We start from the raw sequence: 20596 nt of genomic DNA, 5'->3' as shown, positions 1-20596 counted from the left end.
AGCAATGAAGTGAATTTCCGAAGATCAAGATTAGCCAAGATTAGAACCTTCTGGCTCCCAGACTCATGCCTAGAAGGTGATTGTAAAGAAATCCAGATTTTCTGACATTTTTTTGCTGGTACACAGGAGTTACAGCTACGGGAGTGAATGACTCTTAAGTGACGCAGAGAAAGTATTTTTTTGGTCTCGAGTCGGATTTCTTCTGCAGCTTTGATTAGATTCTGAAATAACAGTACCAGAGGTTCAGGAGGGCAGAAGGTTCCGCTGGATTTTTTTATTATTCAATTTTCAAGTTTTGCTGTGAAGGTTCAGGAGCTCCATAAGGCGTACACATTCTACACCTTCACATGGTCCAAATCCAAACAGCACAATCCAACACGTAAATGAAAAAGGTCTTTAATATTGGAAAAGCTTTCAGTTCTTTGTAATCAGAAGGCATTTATGAATCATCTGGCAGCTCATGGCATTGTTAGGGGCTATGCAAGGTAGTGAAAAGGATTTTTTCCAAATTTGTTAGGAGCTGGGCGTTAACAGCAGGGTACAGCGAGGCTGCTCGCTGTCGGTTTTCTTTGCGCTAATGTGATCGGTATTTTCAAATACACCATCAGTATTAGGTGTGAAGTTTTTAGGGGATGCCCAGCTTCTTCTGCCTTGTAGATGTGCTATTATTCATCAAGAGACAACATTGTCAGGTGAAACGGAGCCATGGGATGAGTGGTGAGTAGTGGGAGCTGTGGGGAAGGAGACGCCTCAGGGGGAAGGATGGCAGGGACTCCGGTGGGGTACTGACTGAAGAAACCTGGTGGAGGAGACACAGCCAGCCTACCACTCCCTGCTCCTTTTTATTTATTTAATTTATTTTTTAATGGTATTTGTGAAGTGCTCGCTCTTTACCTGGCACTGTACTAAGTGCTGGAGTAGACCAGCAGTGGGGAAAGTCATTGCTGTTTCTGAGCAGAGGCTTTAGGGAGATCGGGACACCAAGAGGCAGCTTGGGAGAAGTGAGAGATGCTGTTTTGTTGACAAGGGAGAGGTCATCAGTGACAATTCTCTCAAGGGCCTCGTTTGCTTCCTCGACGTTCTGCTGGCCTCACATCCAGGCTCTCCTTCTCAACTGTCGCTCAAGAGGAGGACTTCTTCCTGCTCTTTAACTCTGATCTTACACCTGAGCTTTGGATCCCACCCGGGCTCCCCTCTTAATAATACCTGCTTCCCTACCCCAATCCCCGCTCCTGCTTTACCAGCCTCCTCAACCTCCCCTTTTCCTCCAGCTCCTTCCCCTCTGCCTTGAAACAATTCCAAGTCTTCCACATTCCAAAAAAGGCATCACTTGGAGACTCCTATTCCTTCCAATATGCCCTACAGACCTTTCATTCACGGATCTATCCATTCCCTTCCTGAACATACTGTTATTTTCCTCCTGCACAACACATCTGTGGTAATGAATTCCACGTACTTCTCACCTACGGTGTAAGAAAGTCTTCCTTTCGTTTGGGTAGTTGGGAAGCAGGGTAATCGTCTTGGCCTCACTGTGTGTTAGTGAGGCTGTGTGTGTGTGTGCGTGCATGCTGTACCTGTGGCCTAGTTTCTCTTTTGAGCTGTTTTGGAATGGTTGTTTATAAATTGGGCCCTTGGTCTGGTAAGGGAGGGGAACCGGGGCAAATCTTCATCCAGTGAAAGAGTAGAAATTGACAAATGTGCCATTGTGCCCCTGGGTCAACTAAGGACCCTGTTTTACCACCTGTAATGATTTGAATCTTCGTTGCGTGAACTCCCACTTAGAGCCGAGCTTGCACTTGCCTGGTGGTGGTAAGCGAGCTGGGCAGGGGTAATGACCTCATTAGTTGTCTCCTGAGTGTCCTATTTCTGAGGCAAATCTGATAAAAATGATTTGAAGGTCAGCTAGGGTCAACGAAGGATTTAGTAAATAAATGATACATCAGTCCTCTTGTGTGGAGCCTCTCGGTGCTGTTTCAAACCCCAATCCCTCCCCACACGTAAGCAATCCGAAAGAATCCTGCCATATTGACCAACATATGTGGGAAGCTTCTCCCCTATCCTGTTTTTCCCCTTCCCAGGCTGGCCCTCTCTTGTGTCCATCAGCATCAGGAGTTCAGGACCTCGTGGACATGACTGAATCGCTCAACTCTTATACCTGGACCACAGCCCCCTTTCTTCCATAGCTCCTCCTTTCCTGTTTACTAGCGTTCTCTCCCCTTTTTAAATTTGTTTAGTTTAATTTAAAGGCTAATCAGAGTTAATTACAGTGATTGCACAGTGAGTTTCTTCCTATTCCTGCTATTTCTCCTCTGGGATTCTTAACTTGGAGTACACAGCCACTGCCTGGCTGCTGTCAGCTCAAGCCAGTGTCTCTTGTTTTTGAAAAATAAAACCAATGAATGATGAAAGACATTCAAGACTCGGCGTTATCCCCTCTCTTTTTTTGTTTCTGAGAAAGAATTTCCGCCCTGTCCCTAGCTGGAATTTTGTTCGGTCCTTTTGGAAGGAGTGACTTTTTTTGCAGATTGCCAGGATCCAATCCTCAGAAGTATACAGGTTATACTACTCTGCTGCTGTTGGCTTTTTTTTGCCCTGTATGAAGTTATCACTACGTGGGTTAAGTATCTGGTCCTCTGGGTATCTTTCATAAACAGATTGTTCTTTCCACCTTTTCACTGGGCACAGTCTGATGTTCAAGGCTGAATGTACTAACTTGTCATTGGGTCTTTAATTTCATCACTTTTTTGTCTGATTTCCTCTGGAAAGAAATCAAATTGTCCTTTCCCCCTTTCTGTATGCTCTCTGCTAATTCCATCTGATACTGGAGATTTCAAACAAATTAGGCAGCCGACTGGGGCCCAAAGCATACTCATTACAGTTAACGGCTTGTCAAATCCCCATGTCCTTATGCTTACATAGCTGATTTTCTACCTGGTATAAAGTGAGACAGAGAAAGGGAAAGAGGGAGGGGGGGACAAGCTAGAGAGACCCCTTGGCTCTTAGTTCAACCACCAATCAATTGGTGCAAGATCAATTTCAAGAAAAATATAGCCAAATGTTATTCCTTGCAACAGTGAGCCTGTTTTAACACAATCCTCTAGAATGCTTTATAAATCTGTAGCAGAAGTAGTCCATTTCTGGAATACAGCTCAAAGAACTTCAGTAATGTCTTAATACTTAAACTTATTTTTTCCTTAAAAAAGGGGACAAAATATTCCTTCCATTTCTTTTAGCTCTTTCAGGGCATTTTCAGGGTGAGTATAAAGAGAAGTAAGTTACATGAATCGCCTAACCACTAGAGGTTTCATCTAAATTGTGAGTTATTTAGCTCTGAAAAGGAAAATGGAAATACAAAAAAAAGTTTCTTCTAAACTATCTTCATAGAGGAAGTAAATGTATGCATTTCATATGAATAGAAAATGTAACTACTGATCATTAGACCACTGTTTATTTCCTCCAATTTGGTCCAATGTGATTATCTATGTCACTATGTGAAGAATGATCCGGCTGACTCGCTGTGAATGTCCACAGTTTTATTATGAGGGATTAGTAAAGTGGTGAGAGATTAATAAAATAATGAGGTTATATCTAGTGCAGGAGCAAATAAAATCTCTGGAACTTTCTGATCTGATTTGCATTCAAGCCCCAGTGCCAGTACCTTTCCTGTTTAACATTTATTAATCAGAAAGAAAGTTCATTCAGAACCTTGCAAAAATGAAAGCGTCTGTTTCTAATCTCCCTTGTGGTACATGGAAATCACATTTCATTATGACAGATGTGCTTCATTCCTGGGTCTTATTTACATAGCATGCAGACATGGAGTGATTACAGATCATTATTCTTAAATGCATTAGTCACTGTAGAACTGAAGTTTTAAATTTCACATCAAACGCATCAAGAAGTGCAAAAAAAGACGGCGGGGGGGCGATTTTACCCCTTAGAGTCTGTGGCTGTATTGGTGCCTTTTCTTGTACTGTTGTGTTTTCCAGGGAAGGAGAGGCAGAGGAAGGTTCAGATGACTCTGTTGGTCTGTCTTTGTAGATCTGCTGACATCCTTTTCTGGGAGGATAATTGAATCTTCTCTGTCTGATAGAAGGTCCCTGAAATATCGGGCAACAAATTAGCTGTGTGGGGCATAAATTCAGCTAGGAAAGAACCCAATTGCAAGGGCAGACAGGTCTTTAAGAACTTTCTGTTTGGCTGTTTTCCACAGGGTAAACTAAATAAAATTATTAATCTGGTAATGCCTAACAGCTGAAATGTTGGCATCCTTGCTTTCAAGGAGGAATAGACCCTGTTGGGGAAAACAGGTGAAGATGTAAAGATCTCAGAGAATTCCCACTCTAAAGAAAGGTGGGAGAAGTAAGCTCCCTTTGGACCCATCTAAAGAATTTAAAAAGGAAAAGGAAAAAGATTAGAGAGAAGGTTAAAGGGGCAGCAGAGATAGCATTGTGGCCTAGTGGATCGAGCAGGGGCCCGGGAGTCAGAAGGCCCTGGACTCAAATCCTGACTCTGCCACTTGTCTGCTGTGTGATCCTGGGAAATTCGCTTAACTTCTTTGGGCCTCAGCTGCCTCATCTGTAAAATGGGGATTAGGACTGTGAGTCCCATGTGAGGCAGGAACTGTGTCCAGTCTGATAACTTGTGTCTACCCCAGTGCTTGGCACGTAGTAAGCACTTAACAAGTACCATTATTATTATTATGATAACTTGTGTCTACCCTAGTGCTTGGCACGTAGTAAGCACTTAACAAGTACCATGATTATTATTATTATTATTATTCCTATATTAAGCCTATTCCTGTTATATTGCCTGTGGAACTGTCCAGAGAGAAACCAGCATTTGTGGCATTAGGAAATTAAGTTATTTTTAGAACTCATCCTCAGTCCTAATCAGCCTGAGAGTTCATCAGTAAGCGATGCCTCTGAAGAAGTTGAGTTGAGAGGTTGCGTATGAAGCTCACTGCGGTGGGCCAGAATGCATGGATATTTTTCAATCAATTAATCAATCAATTAATCAGTGATATTTACTGATCACCTGTTGGGTGCTGAGCATTGTTCCAAATTCTTGGGAGAATACAATGGGAGCAAGATTTATGTTTCCTGCCCTGAAGCAGATTATAGTAGAAGGAATGGTATTTATTAAGAATTTCCTTTGTGCAGAGCACTGTATTAAGTGCTGAGGAACAATATCCCTCACTGAAAATTAGACATGAGGGAGACACATAGCTTTGTTTTACATATAGTGGAAGCTTTTTTTCCAAAAATAAGGGATCGGAGATGATGCCATCATCAGGCTGCCAATAAGGGATCTTTGCTTCTGAGTTTCTGGAGTTCTTATCACAAGGCACAGACTGCTTAGCTACCGGGTAAATTGAGGAAGGGCTACCTTGTATTCGGTGTGCTGCCTGTAGGCCAACAGGCATAAATAAAGTGCAATAAAGGCTCTTTGGACAGAAGAGGGTTTGGTAGTTATTTGCTGCTGAGGAAGGTGTGGAAAGAAAATCTTTTCCATGGCCAATGCCAGCTGGCACTGGTTAGGGGAATGAACTGGTGGCAGTGTTATAACCCATGGCTCATCAGACTGCCCCATTACAACTTAAGGTCATTAAAAATCCACTTCTATACTTCAGAGTACAATTCACAAATTGATTATTTTCATGGCACTGGAGACAACACCGGTGAAGAGAGATTTCTTTATTACTCTGGTCTCTTTATTAGACAGAGGAGGGGGAAAAGACCGAAAATGAGGTTATCTTGAATCAATGAATGGATAATTACTATTTGCTCCTTTTTTTGTTGACTTCTGAACTATCCAGTTAGCCCAAGTAAAAGTAAAAAATGTTTCTCAAGATGATGAGTGAGATAATTAATCACTCTCATTTGGTGTGAACCGAAGTAATTAGTGACAGAGAACTAAAAAAAAAAAAATTCACCTGCCAAGAGGAGTGTATTTTGGTTTCCTGTGGGAGAAAGAAGCAAGGCAACTTGGACTGGAGCCCAAAGGATGCTGGAAGCAGATGAAGAAGATAAGTGGGGATCCCCTTTGAGGAAAGGGTTAGATAAGTAGAGTGGCCATTCATCTGGATTTAATAATAATAATAATAATAATAATAATAATAATAATAATGGTATATGTTAAGCACTTACTATGTGCAAAGTACTGTTCTAAGCGCTGGGGGGATACAAGGTGGTCAGGTTGTCCCACGTGGGGCTCACAGTCTTAATCCCCATTTTACAGATGAGGGAACTGAGGCACAGAGAAGTGAAGTGACTTGCCCAATATCCTGGGCAGTCTGGTTTGCAGTTAGTTTTCCTCCCGACCTCTATGGGTATGAGAAGCAGTGTGGCCAAGTGCATCAGAAGGGCCTGGTTCTAATCCCAGATCTGTCACTTGTCTGCTCCGTGACCTTGGTCAAGTCACTTAACTTTTCTGTGCCTCAGTTACCTCATGTGTAAAATGGGGATTAATACTATAAGACAAGTACAGTGTCCAACCTGATTAGCTTGAATTCATTCAAATGTATTTATTGAGCGCTTACTGTGTGTGGAGCACTGTACTAAGCGCTTGGGAAGTACAAGTTGGCAACATGTAGTGACAGTCCCTACCCAACAACGGGCTCACAGTCTAGAACGACTGTGTTGGCATGAATTGAAGGCAACTATAGATCAAAAACAGAGGAAGCTTTATGTTTTACAATTCCAGGATAACTGGAGGAGAAAACCTGAACATCAAAAGCGCAGAGCAATTCTGTCTTAATGATTATAAACAAACAACACATTTTTGTCATTCAACTAGCTGCTCCAGGGTGTAAAATATAGGGCCTTCCTCCTTTTAGACAGCTACTGCTGGGCACATCTCTGAATGATAATATCATTTAAGTGCCAAGTACTTTTTGAATCATAGGACTGGAACAGACCACCTATCCCTTTCAGAGAGAAGCAAATGTAAAACATCCCTGTTAATAACTCTCTGTCCTAGCCCCAGTCCAGGATTTTACAATCTTGCTGTCATCTGGGTTAGAAGATGCTGATGTTTCAGACATTTGTTTAGGGATTTTTCAAATACAAATCTCATGCACTGTGTAGGACCATCTCAAATCACCCAAGACAGATGAGGGGATACCCATTTTTTTAAATGTTACTTGGTAAGCGCTTACTGTATGTTAGGCATTTGACTAAGTGTGGGAGTAGATTCATTCAATCTGATTCAATCTGATTCTTCAATCTGATTCAAGCGCTCAATAAATACGATTGATTGATTGATTCATTCAGTCGTATTGAGTGCTTACTATATGCAGACCACTGTACTAAGCGCTTGGAAAGTACAATTCAGCAACAAATAGAGACAGACATGATGGGCTCCCAGTCTAGAAGGGGGGAGACAGACATCAAAACAAGTAAACAGGCACCAATAGCATCAATATAAATTAATAGAATTATAGATACAAACACATCATTAATAAAATAAATTCATTCATTCATTCAATCATATTTATTGAGTAGAGGAAAAGGGTGGCTTAGCCCGGGAAGGCCTCCTGGAGGAGGTGAGCTTTCAGTAGGGCTTTGAAGGGGGAAAGTGTGCTACTTTGGTGGATTTGAGGCGGGTAGATATTACCTAAGTACAACCTTATCAGATCGGACACAGTCCATGTCCCACATGGAGCTCACAGTCTTAATCCCCATTTTACAGATGTGGTAATGGAGGCACAGCGAAGCGAAGGGACTTGCCCAAGGTTACACAGCAGACAAGTGGCAGGGCCGGGATTAGAACCCGTGACCTTCTGAATCCCAGGCCCATACTCTGTCCACTATACCGTGCTGCTTCTCTAAAGACTTATAGAGTTGTCCCTTGGTTCATGGGTGGGAGTGTCATACTGAGAGAGCTCTTATGCACTTCCTCACTGTGCCCATGAAAATTCAGCAGAGCATCTTTTCCGGCCCCCTGCCATCCGAGGTGAGGCAAAGACAGAGAGACAATTGTATTATAAGATGACGTGGTTTTAGCAACACTGATCTCACAGGGGAAATTAATTCAAGATGCAAGGCCCTAGGAGATCTCCTAATGAAAACATTACTCCCAGTAGTCAGGTAATTGTGTTTCCAATTGAGTACATCCTGGAGAACTTTCTAGTAAGTCTTTTAGAAGTTAGCAGTACCTTTGGTATGACATTTCATTTACTGTTAATTTTTCAATGTTTTTCCTCATTATTTTTTTACTCTATCTCTTTGATAAAGGAAAAAAAAGTAGAAGAAAAAAATCTGAATACCATTTTAAATGCTTTGAAACTACTGTATTTGACTGCTAGGTGTCTGAATAGTAAATCTATTGACAGTTTAAGAATAGGTAATAGACTGATTGGTAGTTGCTGTTTCAGAGAACTGATGGAGGGAAAGCCCCTGAAAGTGAAATTTAAAAAGAGAAAATGGAAAGACTGCAAAAGTGGGATCATTCATTCTTTCAGTCAGTCTGTAGTATTTATTGAGCGCTTACCGTGTGCAGAGCACTGTACTAAGCGCTTGGGAAGTACAAGTTGGCAACATATAGAGATGGTCCCCACCCAACAACAGGCTCACAGTCTAGAGGGGGGAGACAGACAATAAAACAAAACATGTGGACAGGTGTCAAGTCATCAGAATAAATAGAAATAGCTAGAAGCACATCATTAACAAAATAAATAGAATAGTAAATATGTACAAGTAAAACAGAGTAATAAATCTGTACAAACATATATACAGGTGCTGTGGGGAGGGGAAGGAGGTAGGGCCGGGGGGGATTGGGAGGAGGAGAGGAAAAAGGGGGCTCAGTCTGGGAAGGCAGTCAATCTTGTTGAATCCGTTCATTCATTTAGTCGTATTTATTGAGTGCTTGCTGTGTGCAGAGCACTGTTCTAAGCTCTTGGGAGAGTAAAATGTAGCAATGAACAGACACATTCTCTGCCCTAAAGGAGCTCACAGTCTAGAGGGAGAGAGAATGGCTACTTTGAACAGAGCACTTTATTCAAATGTTTGAGAGAATGCAGTACAGTTAGTAGACGTGGATTGTGCTCTCTCTCTAGTGCTTACTAGAGTGCTCTGCACACAGTGAACTCTCAATAAATACCATTGATTGATTTGGTTTATGTTGCGTTTGGATGGTATTTGTTAAATGCCAACTATGTGTCAGGCACTATACTAAGTGCTGGGGTAGATACAATCAATCAATCGTATTTATTGAGCGCTTACTGTGTGCAGAGCACTGTACTAAGCACTTGGGAAGTACAAGTTGGCAACATATAGAGACGGTCCCTATCCAACAGTGGGCTCACAGTCTAGAAGGGGGAGACAGAGAACAAAACCAAACATATCAAAATAAAATAAATAGAGTAGATATGTACAAGTAAAATAAATAAATAAATAGAGTAATAAATATGTACAAACATATATACATATATACAGGTGCTGTGGGGAAGGGAAGGAGGTAAGGTGAAGGGGGGAGGAGGAGGGGATACAAGATAATCAGGTTGGACATATCCCTGTCCCACATGGGGCTCACAATCACAGTCCCCATTTTACAGATGAGGTAACTGACACCCAGAGAAGTGACTTGCCCAAGGTCACACAGCAGACAAATGACAGAGCTGGGATTAGAACCCAGGTCTTCCGACTCCTAGGCCTGAATTCTATGCACTAAGCCATGCTGCATGATTGAGACATGATAATGATGTGAATGTTTCGTTCCCTGTTCTAATTAATAGGGAATACTTCCTTTTATACTGTATGTAGCAAGGATTGATCTAGTGTTCCCCTCCTGTCTGGGAGGGAGCCAGCACTTCAAGGTTAAATAGACCGGCAGCCCTATTTTTTTTGTGTGTGTGTCTTGTGTGTGCGTTTTAGAGAAACTGGGAAAAGGAGATAGATTCCTTGCATTTGAACTCTTGCGTTAGCATTGGGGTTTTTTTGGTTCCGTTTTTAAGGGGAAAAAAAAATTCTGCTCCACCGCATCCACCCGGCCTTTCCTTTTGTTGATAAGAAAATGTGACTCATAAGCAGCTTTGTTCCACTGCAATAGGATTTGTCTTCTGAATTTTGATTTAGGCATGAAATTATATCGAGACAAGACATTCCTAATATTGTAGTCCTATAAATAAATGAATCTAAGGCATAATCCTTATAAATCTGCCTTTTGGGGGCCCAACCGTAAATTCTGTCATAAACTCAGGTGTGGCAGAGTACTTTAAAAATTCATCACAAGACAATCAAAAAAGTGCCCATGTTCGTTTGGTCAAATGAGATAAATGTGCAGTGGCAATTTCTAAGTAATATATGGTGACTAAGAAACTGCCTCTTGTGGTTTGGCTCTAAGCCTCATCTAATTACTCTCTTCTGGGTCCCCATCTTTTTTAATTAGAGAGGGCCAATACTGAAGTTTCTGGCCTCTTGATAGAAGATATGCATTTGGATAAGCGGTTCCATATCAATCCAGGGAAAAATGAAATAAACCGCAAAACAAATTAAGCTCACCAACCTGCCAGAGTACCATTAATTTTATCGGGATGCAGGGGGGCTCGTTCAGAGTGATGGAGGCCCTAGTTTCACTTTCATCTTTAGATCAAAGGTTCACAATGCTTATCCCCCGCTTTTGGCCTTTCTGTTACATCTCTGCCTCTGCCATTTCTTTCCCCTCCGTTAGTTATCTCTGCCTCACTCTCTGTTTCTTGTACTTCCCAAGCGCTTAGTACAGTGCTCTGCACACAGTAAGCGCTCAATAAATATGATTGATTGATGATGTTTCTCTCAGGTTGCCCCTCCTGATGCCACCTCAGCGTTCTGTTTCCTGCTGTAGCCACAGTGACTACATCCTGGTGACCCCAAGAAGTGGAAAATTCAAACTCTGGGAATCCATTTAAATTCCGAAACAGACCGAGCCAAGCTACAGTCTCACCTCCCCAAGGTTGCCACCCCTATAGGGGATGAAGGACAGATAGCAGTCCCCAGGCAACTATTTCCCAGCATCTTTTAGACTCTGAGCCCACTGTTGGGTAGGGACTGTCTCTATATGTTGCCAACTTGTACTTCCCAAGCGCTTAGTACAGTGCTGTGCACACGGTAAGCGCTCAATAAATACGATTGATTGATTGATTGATCCCTTGCCGGCCCGATTCTGTTCTAGGGTGTCCTTCTTTCCCTTGTGACATGGAATTTGGGATTGAGAGCTTGTTCAAAATAACCAGCCCTCATTGTAAGCTCCATGTTGCTAGTAATGCCTTGGCAGGACTCTGGGACATCATGGTGGCCTGATAACCTAAATGTACCAGATAAGGTTCCTTGAGTGTGAGAGGAAAGTATTAAACTTGGGGCAGAGGCAGAATTAGAAGGAACATAGATTCACAGAGTTGGAGGGGCCTGGAGAGATGGTTGCATGAGATGAATAATTAGCCATGCAGGACTGATTGATTCCTATTCTTTATTAAAAGACTTCCCACCTCCCTAGGTGGCCCATTTTAGCATTTTGTCACTGTAGTAGTTAAAAATCTCTCCTGCCAATCAAGTCCATTTCTTCTTGATCATCTAATATCTACAGGGGGAAGAAATCACCCACTAATCACCTCTTCACAGACTCAGTTCAGCGTGTCTCTACCGTCACGGTGACTGCGGAGAGGGGATTCAATCAGACAGCCAAGGCCTGTGACAGGTACTGTCTTCCTCTCTTCTGTAGCATCAGACTCCTACACATGAGACAAGAAATCTTCTCCTCCCACAAACTTTCATATTTTCTTTAGAGAATGAACTGATCCCTCAAACTAGCAATTTTTATTTCAATCAATAGTGTTGACTGAGGACATACTCTGTACAAACAACTACCTCATAACCACCCATATATTTACTGCAGCAGGTAGTTGAGGACACATTGAGCCCATCACGTGTCTCCTCAGAAAGTTGGCCGTTCCCATGAGTAAGAAAGCCCTCCTACCCCTCACGCACCCCAGGATTAGGTCCCAGTTGCACTATAAAATTTCACAGCTCTGGGGATAAAGACTGTGAGCCCTAAATGGCCCGGGAACTGTATCTGTAATCTACCCCAGCACTTAGTACGGTGCCTGGAACATAGTAAGAACTTAACCATTTTTTAAAAATACCATTTATTGTTCATTAGAAGTAAATTAATCCCTCCCCGAGTAATTCTCAATTTTACAGTAACGCCTGAGGTGTGGCATTTTATCTACTCTGAATTTTTCCTAGGGGAGACTCTGACTCCCGCACTTCGAAGAAACTCCTGCTGAGACTACAAATGAGTCTATTAGAGTCACCGCCATCCTGTTCTGCTTCTCACAGATGGCGGTTTCTGGTGATTTCACCAAGAGAGGAAGCTCTCAAGAAATTTTGCATTCTCTTTGACTGAGCCACTCCTTAACAAAGACCCTCAGGTTCAAATTTCAGTTTTCCTCTCTAACAGTGGAACTCCCCATAGCTAACTGTCCTAATTACCACAGAAGCAGTCCATAGCCCGAAGTTAAGTGTGCCAACAATCCAAGCTTAAAATTGGGCCCTTCCTTTCATTTCTTACATTCGTGGCTAAAGTCACATGGTTGATAAATTAGGTTTTCTGAAATTACTTAAAACAATTAAATGGACTTGCATACAAAATGCCTCTTGCTTAGGGTGCAGGGTACAACACATTCCACTCACTGAAGCAGTGCTGTCAGCTAACTTTGTCCATTTCCTGGATAGTTTTGAGGTCCCTGGTACCTAAATACCAGCCTTCCCTTTCCCAAGAGCAAAGAACAATGTATTGTGCTTAGTTGCATTTATATACTGTTATCCCTGGTGGTGGTCTTCCTCCTCTTCCTCCTCTTGAATTGCTGGAGAGCTCCCACTGGCCTCTCCTTCAAGGAAGTAATTGTGCCAATTTCACTTTGTCGGGGGCCCGAGGTAGATGGAGAGAAAAGCCCACTTTATTTGGGGCTTTTTATAGGCAACCCCAAGTGTGGAAGGAAGTGAAGATAACTTCCCTTGATCCCTTGAGAGCAGGGATCATGTCTACCAACTGTATGGTACTCTCTCAAGCACTTAGTATAGTGCTCTGGATAAATAATAATAATAATAATGATGATGGCATTTATTAAGTGCTTACCATGTGCCAAGCACTGTTCTAAGCACTAGGGAGGTTACAAGGTGATCAGGTTGTCCCATGTGGGGCTCACAGTCTTAATCCCCATTTTACAGATGTAACTGAGGCACAGGGAAGTGAAGTGACTTGTCCAGAGTCACAGAGCTGACAAGTGGCGGAGCTGGGATTTGAACCCATGACCTCTGACTCCCAAGCCCGGGCTCTTTCCTCTGAGCCATGCTGCTTCTCATAGCCACGCTGCTTCTAAAGTAAGCACTCAATAAACACGGTTGATTGGCGCTCAGAAAGTAGAAAGGGGAGGCCAGAAGTGAGTAGAAAGGGCCAGAAAAGGATGGGCACGGCTGCATGAAATGAATAGGTAAAAGATCAAGCCCTATGGGTGAGAAGTGAGGAAGGGAAGAGGAAGAACTGGAAATGGGGGCAGATAGCTTGGCAGGATAAAGAAAGAAAGTGGGCAGAGTGGGCATGCAGGGCAAGAATCAGAAGAGTACGCTGGAATGGCTGTGGGAAGCAGGAAGAGGGAGAGTAAATGGACGGTCTGTACTGCCCTCCAACTCTGCTCTAGCATTGTGCCACTTTCCACACAGTTTGTCCCATTGTTTGACACCCCACACATCTTTCACCTGTTTGCCATCACTCCCCAGTTCCTCCAATTTGCCCAGTCACTGCCCATCTCACCCATCCTTGTCACTGTTGCAGCCACTTTGTGCCTTCTCCAATAAAATAATAATAATAATAATAATAATAATAATAATATTGGTTAAGTATTTACAGTGTGCCAAGCACTGGGCTAAGTGTGGGGGTAGATATATGCAATCGGGATTTTTGTTAGGTGAGATTCATGGGCAAGGCTGAGTACTGAGAAGGCTGACAGGCAGCATGGTGTAGTAGCAGAGCATGGTCCTGGGAGTCGAAAGGTCATGGGTTCTAATCCCAGCTCCACCACATCTCTTTGCCTCAGTTACCTCATCTATAAAATGGGGATTGAGACTGTGAGCCCCATGTGGGACAGGGACTGTGCCCAACTTGAGTTGCTTGTATCTACCCCAGCATTTTGTAAAGTGCCAGGTACATAGTAAGAGCTTAACAAATACCATCATTATTACTGAAGTAAAACCGCTTTGGGAGCGATTGCTTAACTGTTACAGTGTTAGCTCACGAACACACATTGTGTTCAATCTCCTATTCAGATTTCAGACTCAGTTGCTTTTGTTCCCCAGAAATTCTCGACACATTCTTTTAGCCTTTCGATAATAGCTCTGGACAGTTGGAAAGAAAACATCTCATTAGCTCAAAGCAGTGGATTTCTTCCAATGCCGGATGAGGTTAACATTGGCAGGAATTATTTTCAAGTATCCATTTGTACCATTTGAGAAAAACAAAAATCTGTAATTCTTCCTGTGAGTCTTAAGCTGAGGATCGCAGAGAATTTTCTGAACAGTCTCATGAGATAGCAAGTAATGTGCTAGTACTTCCGATTTCAGGTAGCCACTTTCCCACCCCTTTTCCCTGGTTGTCCTCCACAAGGACAACGAGCTCCCCCAAAAGCGGGGTTTGAGATTTTGGGACTTCTTGTGTGATCCGAGACCCAAGGGACAAAGAAGCAGTGTGGTCTAGTGAATGAGCACAGTCCTGGGAGCCAGAGGACCTGGGTTCTAATTCTGATTCCGTCACTTTTCAGCTGTGTGACCTTTGGCAAGTTATCTAATTTTTCTGTGTCTGTTACCTCATATGGAAAATGGGGTTAAGATTTGTGAGCCCCCTATGTGTCCAACCTGATTACCTTGTATCAACCCCAATGCTTAGTATCTGGCACATAGTAACTGCTTAACAAATACCATAAAAACATTTTTAAAAAGAACTAAATGGACTAAGAGGTTACCCTTGGGGTCAGCAAGAGGTGGGTTGGAATTTTGATGTTTTAAAGAAAGGACAAAGCTTTGGGCCAGGAGGAATCTCAATTCCATTCTGACCCTCACCCCTGGGATTAATCTTTGATGGTCTCCTGCCATTTTCCCAAATCTTGAAGGATATCAGGAAGGCACCCAAAATGGTGGCTAATAGCTGCTCTGTGGGACCATAGAAAGCACCCAGCACTCTCATTTTGCTATGAGACCATTCTAATTCCAAGGAAGACTGACAGGATTATCTTTCATCCTCTCCCAAACCCTGTGGGTTCGGACCCCAATGGCTCTCCTGAGGAAAAAGTAAGTGCCTTTTTAGAAATCTGGGGGAACCAGCAAATACACTTGTCAGTTGAAAAACCTTGGAAAGATTGAAATAGCAAGCTCAGGATTATATTTCTCCCTGGTTACTCCTGTGTGAGGACCTGACCAGTTGGATAATGGCTAACACTTTATCCTTCCTGGAACAGTAGGCAATGCCAGAGAAATTATGCTACTCCCTTAAACATGGCAAAAATACAGTGTTGACAAGAGAACAGATTTTTACATTCCAGCCTCCCTGTTGTGTAGGGGATCAGATGTGCCTGCTCGTCTCCCTTCCTTCCATCTCAGCCCCAACAAGCACACCTTCCCCCTCTCTAAAAGGAGCCAGGCAGAGAAGCAGGAGAATTGCCACCCATCTCTGTCTGATTGCTGGTTTTCTGTTTGTCATTGCAATGCAAGACTAAAATTCACCAGGCACAATCCTCTGGGGAGTCAGGTTCGAGATGGTGAGACAGGAAAGGGTTTACAGCACCACTTTTGGTGCCTTCCCTTTTCAGGGTGAGCAGAGAGTTCCCCAATAATCAATCAACCAATAATATTTATTGGTTTTAGACTGTGAGCCTTTTAGACTGTGAGCCCACTGTTGGGTAGGGACTGTCTCTATATGTTGCCAACTTGTACTTCCCAAGCGCTTAGTACAGTGCTCTGCACACAGTAAGCGCTTAATAAATACGATTGATTGATTGATTGATTGAGCACTTATTGTGTAGAGAGCACTGTACTAAGAACTTGGGAGAATACATTATAACAGAGTTGGCAGACACATACCCTGCCCACCATTAGCTTACAATGTAGAATATTCATTTGTTCAGACACCCAGAGTGGCGCTGACACCATAGCTGCCTCTGAGTGATCAAATGACTGATCAATCGATCAGCCATATTTATTTAGCGCTTACTGTGTGCAAGGCACTGTATAGAGCGCTTGGGAGAGTACAGCACAACGCTGTAACAGACACATTCCTTGCCCACACGAACTTAGAGTCTAGAGGGATATCTCGGGCAGGCTATCTACTTGCGGAGGACTTTTGTCTAGGGGAAGGGAGGGGGTCTCTCCCCATCAACAGTACCTAGAGTGGAGTTTTTTCCCCAGTTAGCGGTTTTGGTTTGCCCAGAGCCATCCACAATCAGTCAATCTATATTGTTTATTGAGCGCTAACACTGTGCAGAGCAATGTACTCTACCCTTGGGATAGTAATAATAATAATAATGGTATTTATTAAGCGCTTACTACGTGCAAAGCACTGTTCTAAACACTGGGGAGGTTACAAGGTGATCAGGTTGTCCCACGGGGGACTCACAGTCTTAATCCCCATTTTACAGATGAGGTAACTGAGGCACAGAGAAGTTAAGTGACATGCCCAAAGTCACACAGCTGAGAATTGGCGGAGCCAGGCTTTGAACCCATGATCTCGGACTCCAAAGCCCGTGCTCTTTCCACCGAGCCACGCTGCTTCCCTAGAGTACAATACAACAAGAGTTGGTAGACACATTCCCAGCCCAGAAGGAGCTTACAGTCTACAGGGGGAAACAGACATTAAAATGGATAAGGGGGCTGAGGGTAGGTTGAATATTAAATGCTTAAAGGGTGTAAATCCAGTTTTTCACTCAGTCCCTGTTGAGCCACTGCAGGCATTGTGAGACAGTCGACTGGGGATTTGGGGTACAGTTCAAGGCACAGGATATCTCTGGGTCCCCTCTGCAGCAGCAGAAGCTGCTAGGCCTTCACCCACTTTGGGGGCCATTGTTGAGATCTCTGACTGATTGTAGTCTTTAGCATTTATTTATGTGCCAAAGCATTCTGCTCAGCGCTCAGTAAATACAAACAGACTCCACCCACTCTGGGTGGGAGTGGGCAGATACAGAGAATGGTAACAGTGAATTGCTCACAATCAAACCAAGCAAGACAGAAGCCTTTCACAGACAGTGAGAGGAGAAGGAAACAAGGCAGTAGCTACTAATAGCAGGAGCATGAAAGAACAAATAGATAAAGACATTAGCATGTGCTGAGGGCAACTGTTAGATGGAGGCAGATCTGGAAGGTGCAGTTTAATTGGAGGGGACCTTCTGCCTGGAGGTGAGGGGAAATGGGGACTGTTAGGTTACCAATTAGGGATGTTTAGACCAGAGAAGAAAACTTTATAAGGGGGTGACTTAATAGCTGTCTTCAGGGTTCTTCTGGGGAGACTGCTGAGCAGTTATTCTTCTTGTCTATCCAAGACTGAACCAGAGGAAATGGAATGAAAAGAAGGAATATCAGTTGGATAAGGAAGCACTTCTGGGTCTTTTTGAGCTTCTCTGGATCACATGGACAGAGACAAGCAGATCTGAGCTGAGTGGCATTCACAGGAGTGAAGTGAACCGTTGTGGATTGGTCCTCGGCCTGGGCTTGGGTAGGGAGGCTTCCATTTTAATCAATAACAGGGGTATTTATTAGGCACGTTGTGGAGAGCACTGTACTAAGCACTTGGGAGAGTACAGTACAATAGAGGTGGTAGACACAGTCCCCGGCCTCAAGGAGCATACAGTTTAACAGGGAAGAAGTCACCCAAAATGTGAGATGTGCTTTGGTATCTATATCACCATCCTGGAAGTTTATTTAATTTAGTGATTGCATTGGAGTGCTTATTGTGTGCATAGCACTGTACTAAGCACATGGGACAGTACAGTATAACAGTTGAATAAAGCATTTAAAGCACTTGAAATTGTTATCTTTGACTTAAAGCACAGATCGCAGCTGGGACAAAATGTGGTGACTGATTTCTGTTCAGTACAATGAAATCAAGACCATTTTTCTAAACAGACGGACAAAGGGAGGCCTTTTCCAAGCTCCTCCCCCTTGATCACATCCAGTGCTGATCACAGACTCTGACACTTTGAGCACGCTAGATATTTATCTTGCTTGATTAACTTGACAGACCAATATAGAGAAGCCTGATGCATCTTTAATATAAAAAGGGCACTGCTGAAAACAGCCTCAGGTAGGTCTGGGAGTTTCATCAATAATCAAACCCTCCACATTGGCTTTTGGAACAGACAGAGCACTGGGAACATGTAAAGGTCATTCCAGCTATCAAACACATCAGCCTCAGGTATGACCACCTAAAAAATTCATAGTAGTAGATGGATAAGGGGTTCAGAGGAAACTAACTGTAATACTGTACACATAAACTTAGGCTCACCAGATAAATGGCAGCTTAAATCAGGAATGAGTTTGGAAGGGCTGAGGAGAATGGAAGAGACTAAGGAGGCTTACATTCACCACTCCTTTAGAGGAGATGGGAGATGGAGTTAAAGGTTTTCTGGGATTGTCCTAGTGAAGATTTTCTGTGAGATTGGAGCACCACGGTCACCTGACACCTACCGAGCTAGTACATTCTTTTTCTCCTCAACGCCTCCCCCCTCAGATATACAATTGAGGAAAAAAAAACCAAAATTACCCAGGAAAAGTCTGAATAGATTTTTGTATCAAATTTCCCTGGGATATGACCCTCCCAGCATTCTAAATCTAGAAAGCAGTAGGTAGTCAGAGGCAATCTCATTTTGAATTCTTCATTCACTGATGCTGATGCAGGGTGGGCTGCTCAGAAACCTCAGGATTTTCATTACAAGGAGAGATCAAGGAGTGCACTGCAGTTCCAGGAGAGAGGAGGCTTCTCATGGGTGTACAACAAAAACGTCAGAAAACAGGAAGAAGGAAATCAATATGTTGGAAAAAAACAAACCAACTATTCTCACTGGTGAGAGGGAGGCAAAAAAAACAAAAACAAAACCAAAACAGGACAATGTAATCACTAAAGAGAACTAGAAAATTCTAAATACAACTAATTGATTAGTACCAGTTTAATCCTCGATTGTGGACTTGTTTTAGGTTGTAGATTTGCTAGGACTTTGTATGTAAGCAACTTAGTTTCCCTAGACCTTGTAAAATGGGGAGTTTACTTATTTTCACAAAGAACCAAGGCAATTGCTATATAGTATTTATTGAACACTTACTGTGTGCAGAGCACTGTACTAAACCCATGGCAGTGTACAATATTAGAGTTGGTAGACACGTTCCCTGCCCACAGGGAGATTAGTCTAGAGAGGTGGACAAACATTACAATAAATTATGGATTTCTACATTTTACTTTAACAGGAAAGCTTGAAGAGAGGCAGAAGGGCTCTCCATATACCCCAGGGAGAAGACAGGTAGGGATGAGAGAGTGCAAGTGGTGTTGCTCAAATCTATTTAGCCAATTCCTCCAAGCAGGTGGTCCTCCCAAAAATTTCAGGACCTAGGCTGACCCATCGTTCCCCTCCGTCGTTGCTTTTTTGGGGGGGATAATTCTGTGGCTCTGAATCAAACTGCACATTTCCGTATTTCAACAAATAGAACTCCCAAACTGTTCGTTTTACCTTTGTTGTCTCACTTCAAGCATCGTTGAACCGACGGTTTAAATGAATAGGTAAAAACAATCTGCTAGATAGCCCACATTCTGCTTGTTGCTTTTGAAGCAAAATGTGTCTTTTCGGGGTAGTAGGTGGATTGGCTTCAAACCCTTTTCTGTCGCTATTCTCGATGAGCTTACAACCCTCTCCCTTTGTGATTTGCTTCCTTTATCTCAGTTGCCTGGCGTGGGCTGGCTGTGCTGTAGATTGTATGTGGTGGGGAGGATTTCTGAAGCGACTTTCATTTTTCAGGTACTCTCTTTTTCTTTTCCCAGATAATTTGGGCACGTTTTCATGGAGCTTTATTTTGGGAGCTGTACTGTAGCTGAGGGTCCCGTAAGAGGCCTGTGAGGAAAACCCCAGCTCATTGTATTTTCCTTTCCAAACCAGGCAGAGAATTCCTAGAATAACTTTTATAAGCAAAAAGAACAACAGTTGTTACTGTTGTGGAAAACACTGAACGCTGTACCTCAGTACTATGAATATATATATATATATATTTTTTTTTAAAAGTAGTATATTTCAAGGTCCATTTATAATAATACATTGCCCCAATACTTAATACATAGTAAAAACTTAAGATATAAGATAATAAAATCAGACAGTCCCTTTCACACCCAGGATTCACAATCTAGGAAAGAGGGAGAGCAGATTATCTTAACCACATTTTTCACTTGAGGGAACTGAGGCCAGAGAGGTAAAGTGATTTGCCCAAGGTCACAGCAGGCCCGTGGCAGAGCTGGGACAAGAACCCAGGTCTCCTGGTTCCCCGAGCTATAAGTCAGTGGAAGATTGAACTCTAGGAGTCATTCTACCCAATAAATTGGC

At 42.9% G+C, this 20596-nt stretch overlaps 1 long non-coding RNA gene across 6 annotated transcripts in view; it reads left to right on the top strand.

The window, feature by feature from the left end:
* The window catches only part of LOC119941650, a 42219-nt gene that overhangs the window by 8585 nt on the left and 13038 nt on the right, over positions 1 to 20596 (top strand). For 3 of the 6 annotated variants that reach the window (XR_005455240.1, XR_005455238.1, XR_005455237.1), the window contains exons 4-5: positions 11563 to 11673; positions 19946 to 20020. This is a non-coding gene — a long non-coding RNA (uncharacterized LOC119941650). Of the gene's footprint in view, positions 1 to 11562; positions 11674 to 19475; positions 19529 to 19945; positions 20021 to 20596 lie in introns of all 6 variants that reach the window. The other 3 variants (XR_005455241.1, XR_005455242.1, XR_005455239.1) reach the window with 3 other exon arrangements.

The sequence above is a fragment of the Tachyglossus aculeatus genome, chromosome 20 (assembly GCF_015852505.1).
Source record: "Tachyglossus aculeatus isolate mTacAcu1 chromosome 20, mTacAcu1.pri, whole genome shotgun sequence".
In the NCBI taxonomy this organism is placed as follows: domain Eukaryota; kingdom Metazoa; phylum Chordata; class Mammalia; order Monotremata; family Tachyglossidae; genus Tachyglossus; species Tachyglossus aculeatus.
This window is presented reverse-complemented; position numbering and strand designations above follow the sequence as displayed.